This window comes from Python bivittatus, unplaced genomic scaffold (genome assembly GCF_059951505.1).
Source record: "Python bivittatus isolate LINGU-HERP-01145 unplaced genomic scaffold, Pbiv_v1 ctg000320_np1212, whole genome shotgun sequence".
Classification (NCBI taxonomy): Eukaryota; Metazoa; Chordata; class Lepidosauria; order Squamata; family Pythonidae; genus Python; species Python bivittatus.
Genome location: NW_028277052.1, coordinates 169,837 through 188,230, shown reverse-complemented (window position 1 = coordinate 188,230; position 18,394 = coordinate 169,837). Strand labels below are relative to the sequence as shown.

The window sequence follows — 18,394 nt, the reverse complement described above, 5'->3', positions numbered from 1 at the left end:
GCGCGAGGGATCCAGGCTCGCGGAAGGGCGGTCGGAGCCGCCCGGGAGCGACGGGCAGCGGCCAGGGCCGGGCGCACTCCATCCGAGCGGTGGTCGATGGGCGTGAATCAAGGACCAGACGATTCGGGCGTTACGATGACCCGGGGTTCGGGGTTCCGGGACCGAGAGTGGAGCGAGAAATTCGCCCGACTAGAGGAGAGAGTCGAGCGACGCCTAGACGCCGTGGAGGCGATGCTCCAGACCCTACTGCAGAGAGTGGGGCCACCGGCGGTAAACGAGGAGGCGAGCGACAGGGGGGGGCGGTCCGACACCCCCGCCGGCACCACCCACGGCGCCCCGGTCGGAGGACCAACGGGCGGCAGACGCCCTGAGACTTCGAGGTATCACTGGGAAGTTCTCAGGGGACCCCGAACAGCTGCCGCACTTTCTGACGCACGTCAGGGGTTCATGCAGAGGGGTGGTCACCTATTCGCTAGAGACGAGGACAGGGTATCCTACGTGGCCGAGCTGCTAGATGGCCAAGCCGCCAGCTGGGTGATCGGGCTGTACGATGCCAACGCGGCGGAACTACGGAGTTTCCCGGACTTCATGCAGGCGCTCCGGGACAGATTCGAGGACACATTGAGCGCCAAGCGGGCGGAGGACGACATCCTACAATTCAGGCAGCGGGGCAAATCGGTATCGGAATATGCCCTGGAGTTCCGGAGGTTGGCCGAGAAGCTCGCGGACTGGCCGGAGTCCCTGAAGGTGAAGTATTTTAAGAGGGGACTCAACCCAGAGATCCTGGAACGGGCACTGGGGCGGGACGACCCGGCCACAGTGAAGGATTGGATCTGGCTGGCCGGAACGGCGGAATCGGCGTGGCGGCAGATCCAACAGAGCACAAGACGACGGGACCAGACGAGGGACCGGCCGAGGGAGAGGACCCCCGAGGAGAGACGGAGCGGTCGACGGCAGTCCACCGGGAGGCGAGAGGCGACCAGAGCCCCGAATCTGTGTTTCCGATGCGGAGGCAGAGGCCACCGAGCGGCGCAGTGCCCGACGGAGCGGGAAGGCGCCCCACCACGGCCCGAAGTCAAAACCCCGCGTGCGAACGGGAAAAGGACCGGTGACCGACCGCGGAAGGGGGCAGTGGCGGCGGTGACCGAGAAAGGACGCGGGGGTGGTCGACCCCAGAGACAGCATCCTCCGGAGAGGACTCGGAGCCGGCGGGAAACGAGGCGCGCTCGCACTGAACGGCGTCCCAGTGCGAGCAGGGGAGTCGAGGCGCGCGGACCCAATAGGAGACGAGGACTGCCCACCGTTCCGGGTGAGGATACACGTCCGGGGGTGAGATCCGGAGGGAGGCGCAGCTACGGGCGCTACTGGACTCGGGCTGCACCCACTGCTTGATGCACCCAGCGGTGGTCTCGGGGCTCGGGCTACAGCTGAGGCGCCTCCGGGAGCCCATTTCATTCAGCCAGTTAGATGGCACGCTGGCAGGGGGACCAGCTCAGTATTACACCGAGCCGGTCCAGATGACGATCGGGAGTCACCGGGAAGAACTGAGGTTCGTGGTGGTCCCGGTGGCCGACTACGCGGTGGTACTCGGCTTGGCGTGGCTGCGGCGGCGGAACCCACGAGTCGACTGGACGGCGGAGGCAGTGCGGTTCGGGGTCGACAGACCGGCGAGGGGCGAGAGCAGAGGGGACCGAGCCGCGGAGACGGAGGCAGCCGCAACCACCGGCGGACAAGCGGAGGGTCCGGGACACCGGGAGACGGGACGAGAGCAGATGGGGCCCGAGACCCGGGCGGCGACAGCAACAGCAGCAGCAGCAGCAGCAGCGCCGGGACCCCGGAGACCCGCCACGATCCCGAGGCGAGGGAGGCAGCGGCGACTGGCGAGGCAACCGCAAAGCGAGGGGCCGGACCCGGGAACCCCGACGGGCGGCGGAATCCCGAGGCAGTATCGAGACCTGGCGGCAGCGTTCGGGGAGAAGGAGTCTGACCAGCTCCCACCACACCGGCCCAGTGATTGCGCCATCGAGCTAGAGCCAGGAGCGACCCTGCCTAAGCCAAAAATGTACTCCCTGTCGAGGAGGGAGATGGGAGCCCTGCGCGAGTTCATAGACAAGAACCTAGCACGGGGATTCATCCAACCCGCGAAGTCACCATTAGCGGCCCCGGTGTTATTCCGGGAGAAGAAGGACGGCTCGCTCCGTATGTGCGTAGACTACCGGGGGCTGAACGCAATCAGCACGGAGTACAAATACCCCCTCCCCCTGATGAAGGACTTGATGTCGCATCTGTCGAAGGGGAGGGTGTTCACAAAACTGGACTTGCGCGAAGCCTACTTCAGAGTTAGGATCCGCGCAAAAGATGAGTGGAAGACGGCGTTCAACACCCCGCTCGGAAGCTACCAGTTTTCCGTGATGCCGTTCGGATTAAAAGGGGCCCCGGGGGTATTTATGCAGCTAATTAATGAGGTGCTGCACGACCTACTCTACCGGGGCGTCCTGGTCTACCTGGACGACATCCTCATCTACACCGAGACCCTGGCGGAGCACGTGAGCCTGGTGCGCACGGTGCTCCAGAGACTGCTGAAGGCACAGCTGTACGCAAAGCTCTCAAAATGCGAGTTCCATCGAGAGCAACTAGACTACCTCGGCTACCGAATATCCAGCCGGGGAATTGAGATGGACCCGGCGAAAGTAAGGGATGTCCTGGGCTGGGAAGCGCCGCGAACCCGGAGGCAACTCCAAAGCTTCCTAGGGTTTGCGAACTTCTATCGTCAGTTCATCCCGAACTTCGCCCAAATCGCCCTTCCCCTAACCGACCTGCTAAAAACCAAGGGCACTGGGAAACCCCCAAGCCCAGCATGGCACTCGCGTGGACTGCAGAATGCCAGGGGGCGTTTGAGGAACTAAAACAGCGGTTCACCGCGGAGCCGATCCTGCGCCATCCCGACCCAGACCGGCGGTTTATAATCCAAGTGGATGCATCAGACGTGGCAACGGGAGCAGTCCTGCTCCAACCCAGCCCGGAGGGGCCATCCACCCGTGCGCCTACGCCTCCCGCAAATTCACCGAGACGGAGAGGAGGTGGATGGTGTGGGAGAAAGAGGCGTACGCGGTCAAGTGGGCGCTGGCCACGTGGAGGCATCTACTGGAGGGGGCAACTGAACCGTTCGAGGTGTGGACGGACCATAAGAACCTCGAGGCCCTGAAGACCCCGCGTAAGCTATCCCCCAAACAGGCACGGTGGTCCCAATACTTCGGGAGGTTCAGGTTCACACTGAAACACATCCCCGGGAAGCGCAACTTCTTAGCGGATGGACTGTCTCGCATGCCCCAACACGCCAGCCTACGGGAGGAGATCGTGGACTCCGTCATCCCCGCCAGCAGGCTGGCTGCAAAGGCGGTGACCCGAAGCCAGACCAAGGGGGAGCGACGGGACGCGGCGTCTGAAGTAAGGCAAGGGTTCGCGGAGGCAGCGGAGCGGGACGGTTGGCTCAAGCAGAACCGAGAGGCGCTAACCGGCCAAGAGGGGTTGTGGTGGCACGAAGGAAAGCTGTACGTGCCCGAGGGTTGCCGACGGGAGGTCATGGAGAGAGCCCACGACAGCCGGAGCGCGGGGCATTACGGCTTCGTAAAGACACTCCACTTAATCCGGCGGCAGTTTTGGTGGCCCACGCTCCGGAAGGACGTGGAGGCGTACTCAGGGGGTTGCCCGGTGTGCGCAACGGCGAAAGGAGCCAAAGGCAAACCTAGAGGCCTACTCCAGCCGGTAGCGGAACCCGACGGCCCTTGGCAAGAGGTCGCCATGGACTTCATAGTGGAGCTCCCGGAGAGTAAGGGGAAGACCGCCATTTGGGTGGTCACGGACTTATTCTCCAAACAAGCGCACTTTGTAGCGTGCCGGCGAGTCCCCACGGCCGAGGGGCTGGCGAAACTGTTCGTGCAACATGTCTACCGACTCCACGGCGCACCTCGACGTATCGTCAGCGATCGGGGCGGCAACTTCATCGCGCGGTTCTGGCGGGAGTTCCTGAAGCGGGTGGGGACGAAACAAGCCCTATCCTCCGCGGCGCACCCGCAGACGGACGGAGCCACGGAACGCCTGAACGGGGGCTCGAACAGTACCTGCGCTGCTACGTGGGGCACCAACAGGACGATTGGGCGGAGCTACTACCATTCGCGGAGGTGGCATACAACAACGCCGTCCACAAGAGCACCGGGTTCTCTCCGTTCAAAGTAGCCACCGGGAGAGAATTCGTCCCCATGCCGGAGCTGCCTCAGCCGGAATCCCAGATCAACTCCCTGGACGCCTGGTTCGCCCAAATCGACGAGACCCGGCGAGCGGCGCACGCGGCATTGCAAAGAGCCAAAGCCGACTACAAGAAGCACGCGGACCGCAAGAGGCTCCCCGAGGAAAAGTGGAAAGTGGGGGACCAGGTGTATCTGTCAACCAAAAACCTAAAGACGCACCAGGCATCGTAAAACTCAGCCCGAGGTTTGTGGGGCCGTTCCCCATTTCGGAGATCATCAATCCGGTGACCGTCAGGCTGACGCTCCCGAAAAGCCTCGGGAAGATCCACCCGGTGTTCCATTGCAGCCTGCTAAAGTTGCACCAGCCGGGGAACGCCTGGCACAAGGCGGAGGGAGTACCACCACCCATCATGGTCGGGGGAGCAGCATTTCGAAATCAACCGGATACTGGACGCCCGGAGGCACAAGGGGCAGACCCAGCTCCTAGTGCAATGGAAACATTTCCCCAAGTCCCACAGCGAATGGGTGAGTAAAGCCCACATAAGGGCGCCGGACCTAGTGCGGGACTTTTACAGTAAATACCCCGGGAAGCCGAAATAGGACCGAGGGGGGGAGTTGTCGTCAGGGGGGCGGCATGTCAGGTTCGGTCAGCACGAGGTTTCAGGGAAGCACGGGGCTGCAGGGAAGCTCGCAACCAGACCACGCGGAATCCACCGGCGGTAGCTAGCGGGGAAAAGAGGAACCGAAAGCGCCGCTAATTAACGAGCCACCTGCGGCCAGCTAAACAGGAAAACCGCAGCGGAAGCTTTTAATTACGAACTGATAACGGCGCGAGCAAGCAAGGAACGGGGCCGCAGGGCAGCGAAACAAGATCGCAACGCAGCACAGAACCCGCGGGTCTGCACGTAGCAGGGAGGGGCCAACCCAGCCGGAGGGGGACTGGCAATCAAGGACAATGGACTCTGACCGACCCTGCCATCATGAACGATCAGGGGGGACATTGGGGGGCCTAATTGCCCACAGCCGCAACGCGATCACGAGGCGGGAAAAAGCGCGGGAAGGGGGGAATATAACAAGTGATGCAATTGTACCAAGCCAGTCCTGGCTTTGCTTGTGACTACTACGTTACGCATGAGTAAACCTTCTTTGTGAACCACACGTGTCACGAGAGTTTCTCTGTCGAACGGGGCAAATCTCACAGTTCCTGTGTTTTAATGCCTTTTCTTGGGGCTGTGAGCCGAAGGCCGTAAAAGCCGACACCATGAATATGCAAGACCTGCTGCTCTTCTGGGCCAGGACTAGAGTTCTGGAGTTCAGGGCGAGTGAGGGCAGGCAAGGGAACAGGATGGGCACCTGGTGGACTCCTTTTGCCAATTGGACCTCATGGCACCGGAACCTGTCCATTGGAGGCTTCGCTCAAGGTTCCTCCAAAGCCTCCATCTGTAGCCCACAGCCTGTGACGCTGCAGCGTTTGAAGGTGTCTTTTCTTGTGCCAGGCGTTGTTCTTTGTGTGAGGCTCTTGGAACCCTGCCCCACACATGTACTCTTCCCCTTCTATCCCTGTGACCCTGACCTCAACGTGCTGCTAGGTGCTGGCCATTTTGGGGTACGGCATTGGGTTACTGCTGGTATGATTAAATTGACTTCCCCACTACCCTTCTCAGACTTCCATTTGAGTGGAGACTAATTTCCGTATAATAACATTTTGTTATTTGCAATAAATCATCCACAGTAAGGTGACTGGGTTATGTCATTATTTGCAAACCTACCAAGTATAATTACCCTCAGCCTGAAAAACCTTCATTTGAAGTGCTAGCTGTGCCAGCCATCAGGATACAGGAGATCTGTGGCTCCTTGCAGGTTGTCTTGGCTGGAAAATGATGGGGGCAGGGCAGGGAAGATCAGCTGGAGTCCCCCCCACCCCAAAGAGGCTTCCTCAGTGCCCCCAAGAGGCTGATGGCCTGTTCCCGAGGGAGGAGCCCTTTCTAGCTAAAGGGAGGGGAGGGGAGACCCAGGAAGCCACTGTAGTCATGGGAAATTCCCCCATCCAGAGTTATACTCTTAGAAGACCTTTGTTCATCTGAGCCCCATATGAAGGGCAGCCAAGATACTTCTACTTAAGCCAGGCCAACTTCTCACATTTCCTGGACTGTAACTGATGCTGAACATAAACCAAATAATGCAGACAAAAATTCATTATTTTAAAAACTATGTTTCTACTTATTTGGCTATTCATGTATTTGGGGAATACATATTGACAGGGATATTGACAGATCCCTTACCTATCAAACAATGAATGCAAGTGGTTAAGTAGCAGTTAGGAGGAACCTTGATAGGGCTTTAATGATCATTTTTCAATCATTAATCTATGTCAAAGCTCCCAAGAAGTGCCTTATGGAAAAGTAGAGCTTTGGTCCATAGCATTTTCTCCTATATCAGGAAGTGCTCTTTTTTTGGGTGGAGTTGATGAACAGCTGGCCTGATTTGGTTCAGTTCAGTTCAGCTCAGTTCAGAACCCCTTGAGCTGAGTGTCTGAAGATACTCCTTCCTCTCATTGAGCAGCTGCTCCTTTGGGGCCATAATTCCAGAGTTCCAAAAGGTTAATTTTTCCCTGTTGTGAATGCACTGGAGACAGAGATGCTGCATCCTTTCTCTTGTTCTGCAAGGTGCTCTCTGGTTTGTTGCTGGCAGTCCTTGCGAGCCCTGGGGATGAAAGCGGAGCTGTCACATGACAGAAGAGCCCAAAGTAACTCATGGGTCATTTCCACAAGTTGTGGTGATGGCCACTAACTTGGATAGCTTTAAAAGGGGAGTACTAAATTCATGGAAGCCAGATTTTATTTATCTACAGTACTGTGCAAAAGTTTTAGGCAGGTGTGAAAAAATGCTGTAAAGTAAGAATGCTTTCAAAAATATATATTGTAATTGTTTATGCTTATCAATTTACAAAATGCAAAGTGAGTGAACAGAAGAAAAATCCAAATCAAATCAATATTTGGTGTGACTACCCTTTGCCTCCAAACCAGCATCAATTCTTACACTTGCACACTTTGTACACTTGCACAAAGTCAGGGATCTTGTAGGATTAGAGTCAGGTGTATGATTAACCAGTTGTACCAAGCAGGTGCTAATGATCATCAATTTCATATGTAGGTTGAAACACAGTCATTAACTGAAACAGAAACAGCTGTGTAAGAGGCTTAAAACTGGCTGAGGAACAGCCAAACTCTGCTACTAAGGTGAGGTTGTGGAAGACAGTTTCATGTTACAGGTCATCCACCATGGCAAGACTGAGCACAGCAACAAGACACAAGGTAGTTCTACTGCATCAGCGAGGTCTCTCCCAGGCAAAAATTTCAAAGCAGACTGGGGTTTCAAGATGTGTTATTCAAGCTCTTTTGAAGAAGCACAAAGAAACGGGCAACGCTGAGGACTGTAGACGCAGCGGTCGGCCAAGGAAACTTAATGCAGCAGATGAAAGACACATCATGCTTACTTCCCTTCGACTTCGGAAGATGTCCAGCAGTGCCATCAGCACAGAACTGGCAGAAACCAGTGGGACCCAGGTACACCCATCTACTGTCCGGAGAAGTCTGGCCAAAAGTGGTCTTCATGGAAGAATTGCGGCCAAAAAGCCATACCTCCGATGTGGAAACAAGGCTAAGCGACTCAACTATGCACAAAAACATAGGAACTGGGGTGCAGAAAAATGGCAGCAGGTGCTCTGAACTGATGAGCCAAAATTTGAAATATTTGGCTGTAGCAGGAGGCAGTTTGTTCGCCGAAGGGCTGGAGAGCAGTCCAATAATGAGTGTCTGCAGGCAACAGTGAAGCATGGTGGAGGTTCCTTGCAAGTCTGGGGCTGCATTTCTGCAAATGGAGTTGGAGATTTGGTCAGGATCAATGGTGTCCTCAATGCTAAGAAATACAGGCAGATACTTATCCATCATGCCATACCTTCAGGGAGGCGTGTGATTGGCCCCAAATTTATTCTGCAGCAGGACGACGACCCCAAACATACAGCCGATGTCATTAAGAACTCTCTTCAGCGTAAAGAAGAACAAAGAGTCCTGGAAGTGATGGTTTTGCCCCCACAGAGCCCTGATCTCAACATCATTGAGTCTGTCTGGGATTACATGAAGAGACAAAAGAATCTGAGGCAGCCTACATCCACAGGAGATCTGTGGTTAGTTCTCCAAGATGTTTGGAACAACCTGCCTGCCGAGTTCCTTCAAAAACTGTGTGCAAATGTACCTAGAAGAATTGATGCTGTTTTGGAGGCAAAGGGTGGTCACACCAAATATTGATTTGATTTGGATTTCTCTTCTGTTCGCTCACTTTGCATTTTGTAAATCGATAAACATAAACAATTACAATATACATTTTTGAAAGCATTCTTACTTTACAGCATTTTTCACGCCTGCCTAAAACTTTTGCACAGTATTGTATTTGTGTCATTTATTCGCTACTTCAATCCTAGCAAGCTTTAGATTTTAGAGATAATTTTTTAAATAATTTTTATTGCTTTTTAATTGATAACAAAAGGGAAAAAACACAAAAATAATAATACATAAGAAGAAAGAAAACATTAAAAAATGGTATTACAAAAAAGTGACAAAAATACAAGAACAAAAACAAATTGTAGTATACCATTATACAGTAACTAGTTATACATCTCTATATATTTATCTAACGCAAACATTATTCAGGTGCATATATATTTCCAATACATTTATGTGACTATCATTTTTTTTTAACCTCCTGTATTTTGTATAAATGAGTCCCATATTTTATTATTCTTGTCCATACAAAATCTGTGTCTAGGCAATCCACTCACAGGTGCCAAGCGCAATCAGGTCTTCAATCCATTGAGCGAATGGGGCCGTACGTTTATCTTTCCAATGCTGCAATATCAGCCTTTTGGCCATAGTAAGGGCACGGAGAACCCATTTACGTTGTCCAGTTGTCAAATTCCATGTACTAGGTATATAGTTCAAAAGAATATTATCCTCTGAAAATTTTAGCTTCTGTTGCGCAATCATATTTTTATAGTCCATTACTTTCTCCCAAAACTTAGTAAGTATAGGACATTGTAAAAACGTATGCTTTAAAAAGGCATTGTCCTTACTATATCTCCAACAAAATGTTGTTTTTGACAATTCTTTTCTATACAAAAGTAAAGGAAATAAGTAAGTAAATAAGATTTTAGATTAATCTAAATTAATAAATGTAATTAATTTAGTTTTAATTAAAACTAACATTTTATATATATATATACATAGAGAGAGAGAGAGAGAGAGAGAGAGAGCGAGAGAGCGCTATCAATAGACACATAGTGATAAACCACATTTACACACCATTCAAAAGAGACAATTAAAAAAAAAGCTCAAAAGAAAAAGACCAGAACACATCCTCTCCAGCAGCCAACACCCAGATAAGCAGGGATTAACACTAGACAAACAGTCAAGCAGAAAACAATACCCTAATCAAGGAACTATCAAGGAGAAAACCATACCCCCACCAGCGCTGCAAGCTACTGCATATAAACAGGGAGCAAACCCCACACTCCACCAGCACTGATGATGTTACCTAGTCAGATAATGAAACGTCTGCAAGTAAACGACCAAGCTCAGAGAGCACCAAGGACTCCACAGAGAGTGCGCACGTGAGAGAGAGAAGCCTGTAGCTGTGCAGTTAGAACCCAAACCAGATTATTACCAGCCTCCAGAAGGCTGTGAAGAGGGGCCATCCAGCTTTAGGAGGAAGGCTGTTCCATAGGAGGGGAACTGTTTCCGGCCCCCTCTCACCACACCTGCTGTTGGAGGGGGGCTCACTAGGCCCTCTCTTTCTGGTTTGGACAGGCAGAATCTACATGGGAGAAGTGGTCTCTTAGATACCTGGCTAAAGCTCCAGGGAGTATTCCACAGCAGCCCCCTTGGGAATGCATTGATCCACGACAAGGACACGAGTGAGCATCCCCTGTGCATCCTCTTCCAGGTAAGGCCTCAATTGCTGTGCTAAAGCCCCCCAGGCCATGGCTTCTACCCACTCGTGTCCCATAGGGCCCCGTATTTTCAGCCAGCTCTGCCAAGATTCAGAAGGCCTCTGAATTAATAGGCATTCCATCTTGCTCAGGTTCAGTCTGAGCTTGTTTTCCAGATCCTAACCCTGAGAGACTCCAGTCACTGGATCAGGATCTGCACTGCATCTCTCACTGGGCCTGGTTGGGGATGTACAATTGGGTACTATCAGCATATTGAGAATCTCTCATCCCGAATTTATGGATGACCTCTCCCTGTGGTGTTGTGTAGATGTTAAACAGATCTATCAAGTCCTGAAGACTCAGCGTGCCTCCACATAGCAGCTGCGGAGAGGGGAACGTCTCTGTCCAGCTTATGAGCACCCAAAAATAACTGGTTGTTTCCTGGCAAAAACTTAATGTTGGATTGGGAAGGGTGTCCTTCTGGTTATGGACATGCTGGGAAGGGGGTTGAGGCTCCCAACTCAACCCCCAGCAGCTGCCGGCACCTTAGAACTATGGCTGGATCTCCCCCAGCCAGCTCCATGCCTTGAGCAGCAATAAGGCAGCTGTTCCAGGGGTGCTGGTGATGTCCCCAGTGACAGCGGGAAGTCAGAGGCCCCTGATGGAGGGAGGTTGCCTGCTCCCGTTTGCCATTGCCCCATTCTCAGGTCCGACTAGTAACACCCTTCTCTGAATGCTGCAGTTGCCCCTCTACTTATGTTGCTCTCCAAGCATCCAGCCCTTCTCCATCCTCCTCTTTGGGGGCTCCTCCTCGGGGTGGGGTGGGGCTTCCTTCTCAGGCAGCTTCTTCCTTCTCTCTCCTCACCCCCAAGACAAGGCCCAGAGCTCCTGTGGCAATCTAGAAATGGGGGAAATAAATAATCCCCTTACCCCAGGTTTCAGGGTTAGAATCAGCTGGGTGATCAGAACCAGCTGCTTGCAGTGGCTGCCTCACTCAAGTGATTGAATGGTACAGCCAGGCATAGGGTTGCAAAACAATACACAAGTTTCTCCCCCCCCCGCTCCCCCCCCCGCGCCATTCTCCCCAGTGTGTAATATCAGTTGCCTGCACTGGGCTTATGCTTCTGAGCCTTTTTTTCATCGTGCAAGCTTGACTCCTCCTGTTAGTATTCCCTCTTCCTCAGGCTGCTGTGCTTGTGACTGGAATAGCTGCGATGGGTTCCACCATTGCAACACCTCCATTATCATAAATATTTCAGAATAATTCAATAAGCGTTCATCGTGCATCCATTTCTGCTCCATTTCTTCTGTGGCCGCTCTGGGGTGGTGGCTAGTCTGGGTGGCAGGTGGTTGAGCTCTGGATCCGCAGGGCTGCCCCACGGCATCTTCACCTGCTGGCACTGTGGCCAGCGCCAAGGAGGAAGAGCTGCCTTTGTTCCTGCATTGGGATAGGAACTCAGTTTGATTCAACGGGAGCAGGAGGTGCTGTATTGAGGCAACCTGCGAGATCTCAGGAGGGTCGTCTCTTCCGTGGAATCCCTCGAATTTAAGCTCGTGCTGTGGTGTCTTTCAGCCAGGGCCCTGCCTGGCTGGGTTGTTTCCTATCAGTCCCAGAAGAAGAGTCTTGACTTCAGCTGCGTTCCTTTCGTCTGGCTGTGACATTCTATCAGGGAAGGAGAGCTGTTTCCAAGTGCCCCATTGATTATTCAGCCAAGCCTGATTAATGCTCAATAGCTTATAGCCTCATTAGGCAGCATCAAGACCTTTTTTGAGTAAGCAAGGAATATGAGAAAAAAATTGGGAGCACACTTGGACCCATTTAGAAGTGACCTGAATCCTATGGCTTGCATCTTATTTCTGCAGATTTGGAAAACCACCCAGGTCATCTGTGTGTGAGGGGCTCTCCCCTGCCCCTCCCTCCCCCTCCCCCCCAACTATCAGCCCTTGCTATGGCTTGGTTGCTTTCTAAGGACTGTTGGGTTTTACTGAAAAAAGCTTTCTTGGAGTCTGCTCTGGATGGCTTTTTCAGGCCTTCTGAAAGAAGCTGGTCAAGAAGCCAAGGGCTGTTGGTCTCTTGATGCCCTTTTAGAAGCCCTTTGGGTATCTTGCCAGCCAGAGCACTCTCTGCTGGTCAGACAAGGTCTTGAGATGTTGTGTTTTGATGATCCTGACATTCTGGAAAAGTGGGTCCCAACTTCACTCCAATAAGAAAGTGTTTATTGTTTTGCCCCTCACGTTTCATGTTCAGAATTTGGACATTTCCTGGACAGGAAAAATTAAATTGGAAAAGTTGGGATAAAAATGGAGTTTTTGTGGGAGGAAAGGAAGGAGTAGCTGAATTCCTTTTGCAGCATATTTCCACAAGGCCTTGTGCAAGTATTTTATGCTGATAAGAGCCATAGCTAAAAATTCCTGTATGTCATTTTGGCTAATTGCCCTGCAAGTGTTGAAATGTGCTTTTATGCCTTTGCCCACCATGCAAAGTTTGGGGTTTACCAGGAAAAATATGTTTACCTTACTGTGTATTCTGTAGAGATGGTATGAAAATGCCACATTGTACAGAGGTGGCCCTAAGAAGTGCAATGCAGTGGCTTTTCTGAAATGAACGTGTTCAGGTTCGGTGGGGGGCAAGTTTGAGGCGGGAAGAGAGAGGTGTCTTCCTTGTGTTCGTTCTTTTGCAGTTTTTTAAAGGTGTGTTTGCTGGTTGTTCTTCCTGGGATAGGAACATTCAAAAAGTGTATGAGAGTTGGAAAATACAGGAACATTTCCACCAACCTCAGTTACTTGTGATTGGGAGTATTTTTCACCACAAGTAGGTATAGCCCAAAAGATTGTTGGCCGGATGGTTAAGGAGGATAAGATACAGATTGAATTGTAACATTTTGATGTCAAAGTAAACACAATTATGGTTTCTTTTATTTTGTGTTGTTCATGAATTGTGACATTTTTTAGTTTTAAAAGTGCCTCCTTTGCATTCATAATGCGAGGTTGTACTGTAAGCTGGCTCTTTTTGCATTTCCTGCAGTTTGGAAAGGGTGGCTCTTGTTTGTCCACGCTGTCTTTCCTGTCCCTGCAGTTTGGCCCAAAGTTCCTCTGCTAGATAGCTCCTACTCAACTGGTGTCTCCCAAGGGATTGATTCCAGCTGACGGTCAGTCACCTTTGCATTTCTGCAGTGCGGTCCCCTCTTGCTATTGTCCGCTGGAAATCAATCTTTTGGTTTTCTGATCAACCCAAATATAATGCCTTTGGAACAAAGGGGTGCAAATTAGTGATTTAGCACCACTGTGAAATGGTGTTTCTTTTCCTGTGGAGAACCTGGAGCATGCACTTTGCCCATTCAGTCCCAAAGGAAGTGCATTGAATGGAAAAATCTGTCCACAGGATGGAAACAGTTTTGATTTGACAGTGGGATGTATCTTTCAAAAAGATGGAGGATTTACAAATGCTTCTGTTTCCCAGCAAGCTTTGGAAGAGCCAGCTAAAATTACTTAGCATATTACTCCCCATCGCTGTTATCTAACAACGGTACAATAGCCACACATGCATTCTACTTTTTCCCTTGTCCCATTTACTGCTGAAGAGTTCTTGAAAATGGCCAGGCTGCAGAAATTTTCTGCTGCTTTAGTTGGCTTCATTTTCTCATGGCCAGCCTTTTATGGGTCTTCAAAAATACCATATTCCAGCATTTCAGCAAAATCATACCCAGGAGGAAGAGGAGGTGGCGGTGGCAACTATGATACGGGAATAATGTTTGAGGAATCAGATTCTGCCCGCCCAGCTAGAGCGGGCAGAGTCAGGCTGCTCAAGGCCGTCTCTGGCAAGATGTGACTGGGGTTGGGGGGCAGCAGGGAGGTGTCCCAGAAGATGTGCTCTGTGGAACAGCATGCCCCTCAGCCAAGGAGGCTCCTATGCTCACGGCTCTCCAAAGGCTTGCAAAGACCTGGTGTTTCAGAAGGCCTTTGAGATGGAGAATGACTTTGGCACTAAACCTTAGATGGTTGCTGTCAAATACGTTAATCTTTACAACAGTAATATTTTCTTCACTGTTGTTTATGCTGTGTTGGTATTGTGATGTTGCCTGTGTGCTACACTTAAAGTCTTTTTAGACTGAAGGAATATAGAATTTTTTTTAGCATTTTTGGAAAACAGTTTAGACTTTAACCCCTGAAATTTGTATTTCCCAAATGGAGGGATTACAAATTCTTGTTTGCTTCCTCCCAGCAAGCTTTGGGAAGCACTGATTGTAAGGGTACTCAGGCGGACTTTGGGGCCAGTCTAACGCACCTACGTCTCAGGCTAGCACAAAGCTTCAGACAATTGTGGGTGCCTGAACGATCTCCAGGAGAGAATTGCGTTTCCCAGAATGCAGGGGAGAGCTTGTTGCGTTCATGCTGGAAGACCCTCACCACACTTCTCTAGCCGGCCCTCATCTGGGCTTCTCTGCTCATATTGGCTCGGGCTCTCTTCTTGAGGAGTCCCCATCCCACTGAGGGCTGTGGTTTCCAGGACTGGGGGACACTCTGTGATGAAGTTAGAAGCCAGTAGTGATGGGCATTTCGGACTTGGTAGGTGGGCTTCCTGGGGTGAAGTAATGAACTGAGCATCTTGAGGCTTCCCACAAATCCTGGTGGGAAGTTAACCCTGGCAAGGAGCAGAGATTTACATAGTAAGCAGCAAAAATCGTTAACTGTGCTGCTAGTGTCCTGCTTAATTAAGATGTACAGCCTTCGTGTGCGGCGGGGAAGGGGGGGGGGGAGACAGTCTATATTTATGGTCGGTGCAGAGGCATTTGTCAGGGAGAAAACACAGAGCTTGTTAGTGTGCGGGAGATGCCGCTCACGCTGGATTTCAGCAAGCCCCGATTGCAGTCATTTTCCCCCAAGCTGTAATGGCGGCAAATAGAGTGGATGCAAAGACAATAACAGATGTTATTTTTAACCTGTTTTATACTCTTGCTTCCTTCATTCTTCAGGACACAACAGTTCTGGAACATCTTTCATACATTCCTTTTCCCAGGCCCTAATGCTTTGGAACTACAAGGAATTCCTGCTTATTTTATGTCTGAGAAAACGTGTTCCAAGCTGCTGTAGCTTATTTTTAAATCTACAGATGGCTTTCGCTTCTTCTGCCCTCAGCTTTTGCTGCAGCTTTCCACCTCAGTAAACTGCTTTATAATTTAGCCAGAGGCTTAGAGCAACTGTGCTGTCATATTTGCTTGCCCATTCTCATCTCCTTTGCATGTTCTCATTCCTTCTTTGATAATGAGCAGCTAGAGTGCACATCTTTGCTAGCCTGCTCACTTCGTAATTCTTGTCCTGTCGGTAGAAATAATGGTGGAAATTCAGGGCTGGCTTGCCACGTGTTGAATGTCTTCTGTAGAACCATGGATGAGGGCAGTTGAGGTGGGGGCATATCTGAAGAGCAGGGAGATTAGAACCACGGATGGAAAGGAACTGGTGGATGTGATCTCAGAACCACTAATTGTAATCTTTGGGAACTCCTGGAGCACAGGGAAGTGTCAGAAGATTGGAGAAGAACTAACAGTGTTCCAGTATTTAAAAAAGGGAAAAAAGTGGACCCAGGAAACTATGGACCAAACAGCTTGACACCAATACCTGGGAAAATCCTAGAAAGGATAATCAGGCAGTTGGGACTGCAAGCACTTAGGAAGGAACAAGGTTATTTCTAGAAGCCAGCGTGGGTTTGTTAAAAATTGGTTGTGCCAAGCTGATTTACTGCTGCTTTTTTTTTTCTTTACAGAGTGACTAGATTGGTAGACTAAGGGAATGCTGTGGATGTAGTGTACATAGACCTCAGTAAGGCATTGGATAAAGTTGACCATAGACTCTGTCTCCATAAGTGGAACAACGTGGGATGGATGATCCCACTACCAGATGGATTTGCAGTTAGTTGAATACATGGTCCTTAATGGATCTGTGTCTACATGAATATCCCATATGCAGTGGGATACCTCAGGGTTCTGTCCTGGGCCCAATGCTCTTCAACCTTTTTATAAATGATATAGACAAAGGGATAGAAGGGATGCATAGCAGATTTGCTGGAGACATAAAGCTGGTGGGGTAGGGGGATTGCTAACACCTCAAAATTGGGGTTCAAAAGGATCTTCATAGACTTGAACATTGGGTCTTTTCCAGTAGTTTCAGTTTCCTTAGCACTAATACTTGGGAGAAGGATCTGGGAGTCCTGGTAGACCACAGACTAAGCCTGAGCCAGCAGTGTGCTGTGGCTGCCAAAAGAGTCAATACAATCTTGGGCTGCATCAGCAGAGGTATAAGGTTGAGATCATGGGAACTGACAGTTCCACTCTACTGTACTGGTCAGACCAAACCTGGAATACTGGGACCAGTTTTGGTTACTATGATACAAGAAGGTTACTGAGGACTTGGAAAGAGTGCAGAGAAGAGCAACAAAGATACTGAAGGTCATGGGGCCAAATCCTAATGAAGCACTGTTAAAGGAACTGGGTATCTCTTCTTGGAAATGCTTTAGGAAGAGAAGGCTGAGGGGAGACATGATAGCAGTTTTCCAACACTTGGAGGGCTGCCACAGGAAAGAGGGTGTAGATCAGGTCTGCACAACACGCGGCCTGCCAAGCAGCCTTGTACGAGCTACCAGCGTTGTTTGAAAAGGAATAAATTTGCTGTCACCCTGAAACTCACGCTGCTGAGCACCTCCAAGCCTCACTGCCATCAGCAGCTCCAGCACAGCTGCCGAACAGCTGATCAGCACACCAGGTATTTGTTTGCAGCTCCCAATTACAGGTGAAACTCGAAAAATTAGAATATCGTGCAAATGTTCATTTATGTCAGTAAGGCAACTCAAAAGGTGAAACCAATATATGAGATAGACGCATTACATGCAAAGCGAGATATGTCAAGCCTTACTTTGGTATAATTGTGATGATTATGGCGTACAGCTTATGAAAACCCCAAATTCACAATCTCAGAAAATTAGAATATTACACGACATCAATAACACAAGGATTGGAAATAGAACAATATCGGACCTCTGCAAAGTATAAGCATGCATATGTACTCAGTACTTGGTTTGGGCCCCTTTTGCAGCAATGACTGCTGCAATGCGGCGTGGCATGGATGCTATCAGCCTGTGGCACTGCTGAGGTGTTATGGAAGACCAGGATGCTTCAATAGCGGCCTTCAGCTCTGCTGCATTGTTCGGTCTCATGTCCCTCATCTTTCTCTTGGCAATGCCCCATAGATTCTCTATGGGGTTCAGGTCAGGCGAGTTTGCTGGCCAATCAAACACAGTAATCCCATGGTCACTGAACCAGGTTTTGGTACTTTTGGCAGTGTGGGCAGGTGCCAAGTCCTGCTGGAAAATGAAGTCAGCATCCCCATAAAGCTCGTCTGTGGAAGGAAGCATGCAGTGCTCCAAAACCTCCTGGCAGACGGCTGCGTTGACCCTGGACTTAATGAAGCACAGTGGACCAACACCAGCAGATGACATGGCTCCCCAAATCAATACAGACTGTGGAAACTTCACACTGGACTTCAAGCATCGTGCATTGTGTGCCTCTCCATTCTTCCTCCAGACTCTGGGTCCTTGGTTCCCAAATGAGATGCAAAAGTTGCTCTCATCAGAAAAGAGGACTTTGGACCACTGGGCAACAGACCAGTTCTTTTTTTCGGTAGCCCAGGTAAGACGCTTCTGACGTTGTTTGTTGTTCAGGAGCGGCTTGACAAGAGGAATATGACATTTGAAGCCCATGTCCAGGATCCGTCTGTGTGTGGTGGCTCTTGATGCACTAACTCCAGCCTCAGTCCACTCCTTGTGAAAGTCCCCAACACTTTTGAATGGCCTTTTCCTGACAATCCTCTCCAGGCTGTGGTCATCCCTGCTGCTTGTGCACCTTTTTCGTCCACACTTTTCCCTTCCACATAACCTTCTATTGATGTGTTTTGATACAGCACTTTGGGAACATCCAACTTCTTTTGCAATTACCTTTTGGGGCTTTCCCTCCTTATGGAGGGTGTCAGTGATGGTTTTCTGCACAACTGTCAGGTCAGCAGTCTTTCCCATGCTTGTGATTCCTACTGAACCAGCCTGAGAGACCATTTAAAGGCTCAGGAACCCTTTGCAGGTGTTATGGATTCATTAGCTGATTAGAGTGGGACACTTTGA

General features: G+C 50.6%; 1 protein-coding gene across 1 annotated transcript in view; it reads left to right on the top strand.

Annotated features, from left to right (window-relative positions):
- The window catches only part of DSCAML1 (DS cell adhesion molecule like 1), a 126,822-nt gene that overhangs the window by 46,969 nt on the left and 61,459 nt on the right, over positions 1-18,394 (top strand). The gene's annotated exons all lie outside the window — the stretch shown is intronic.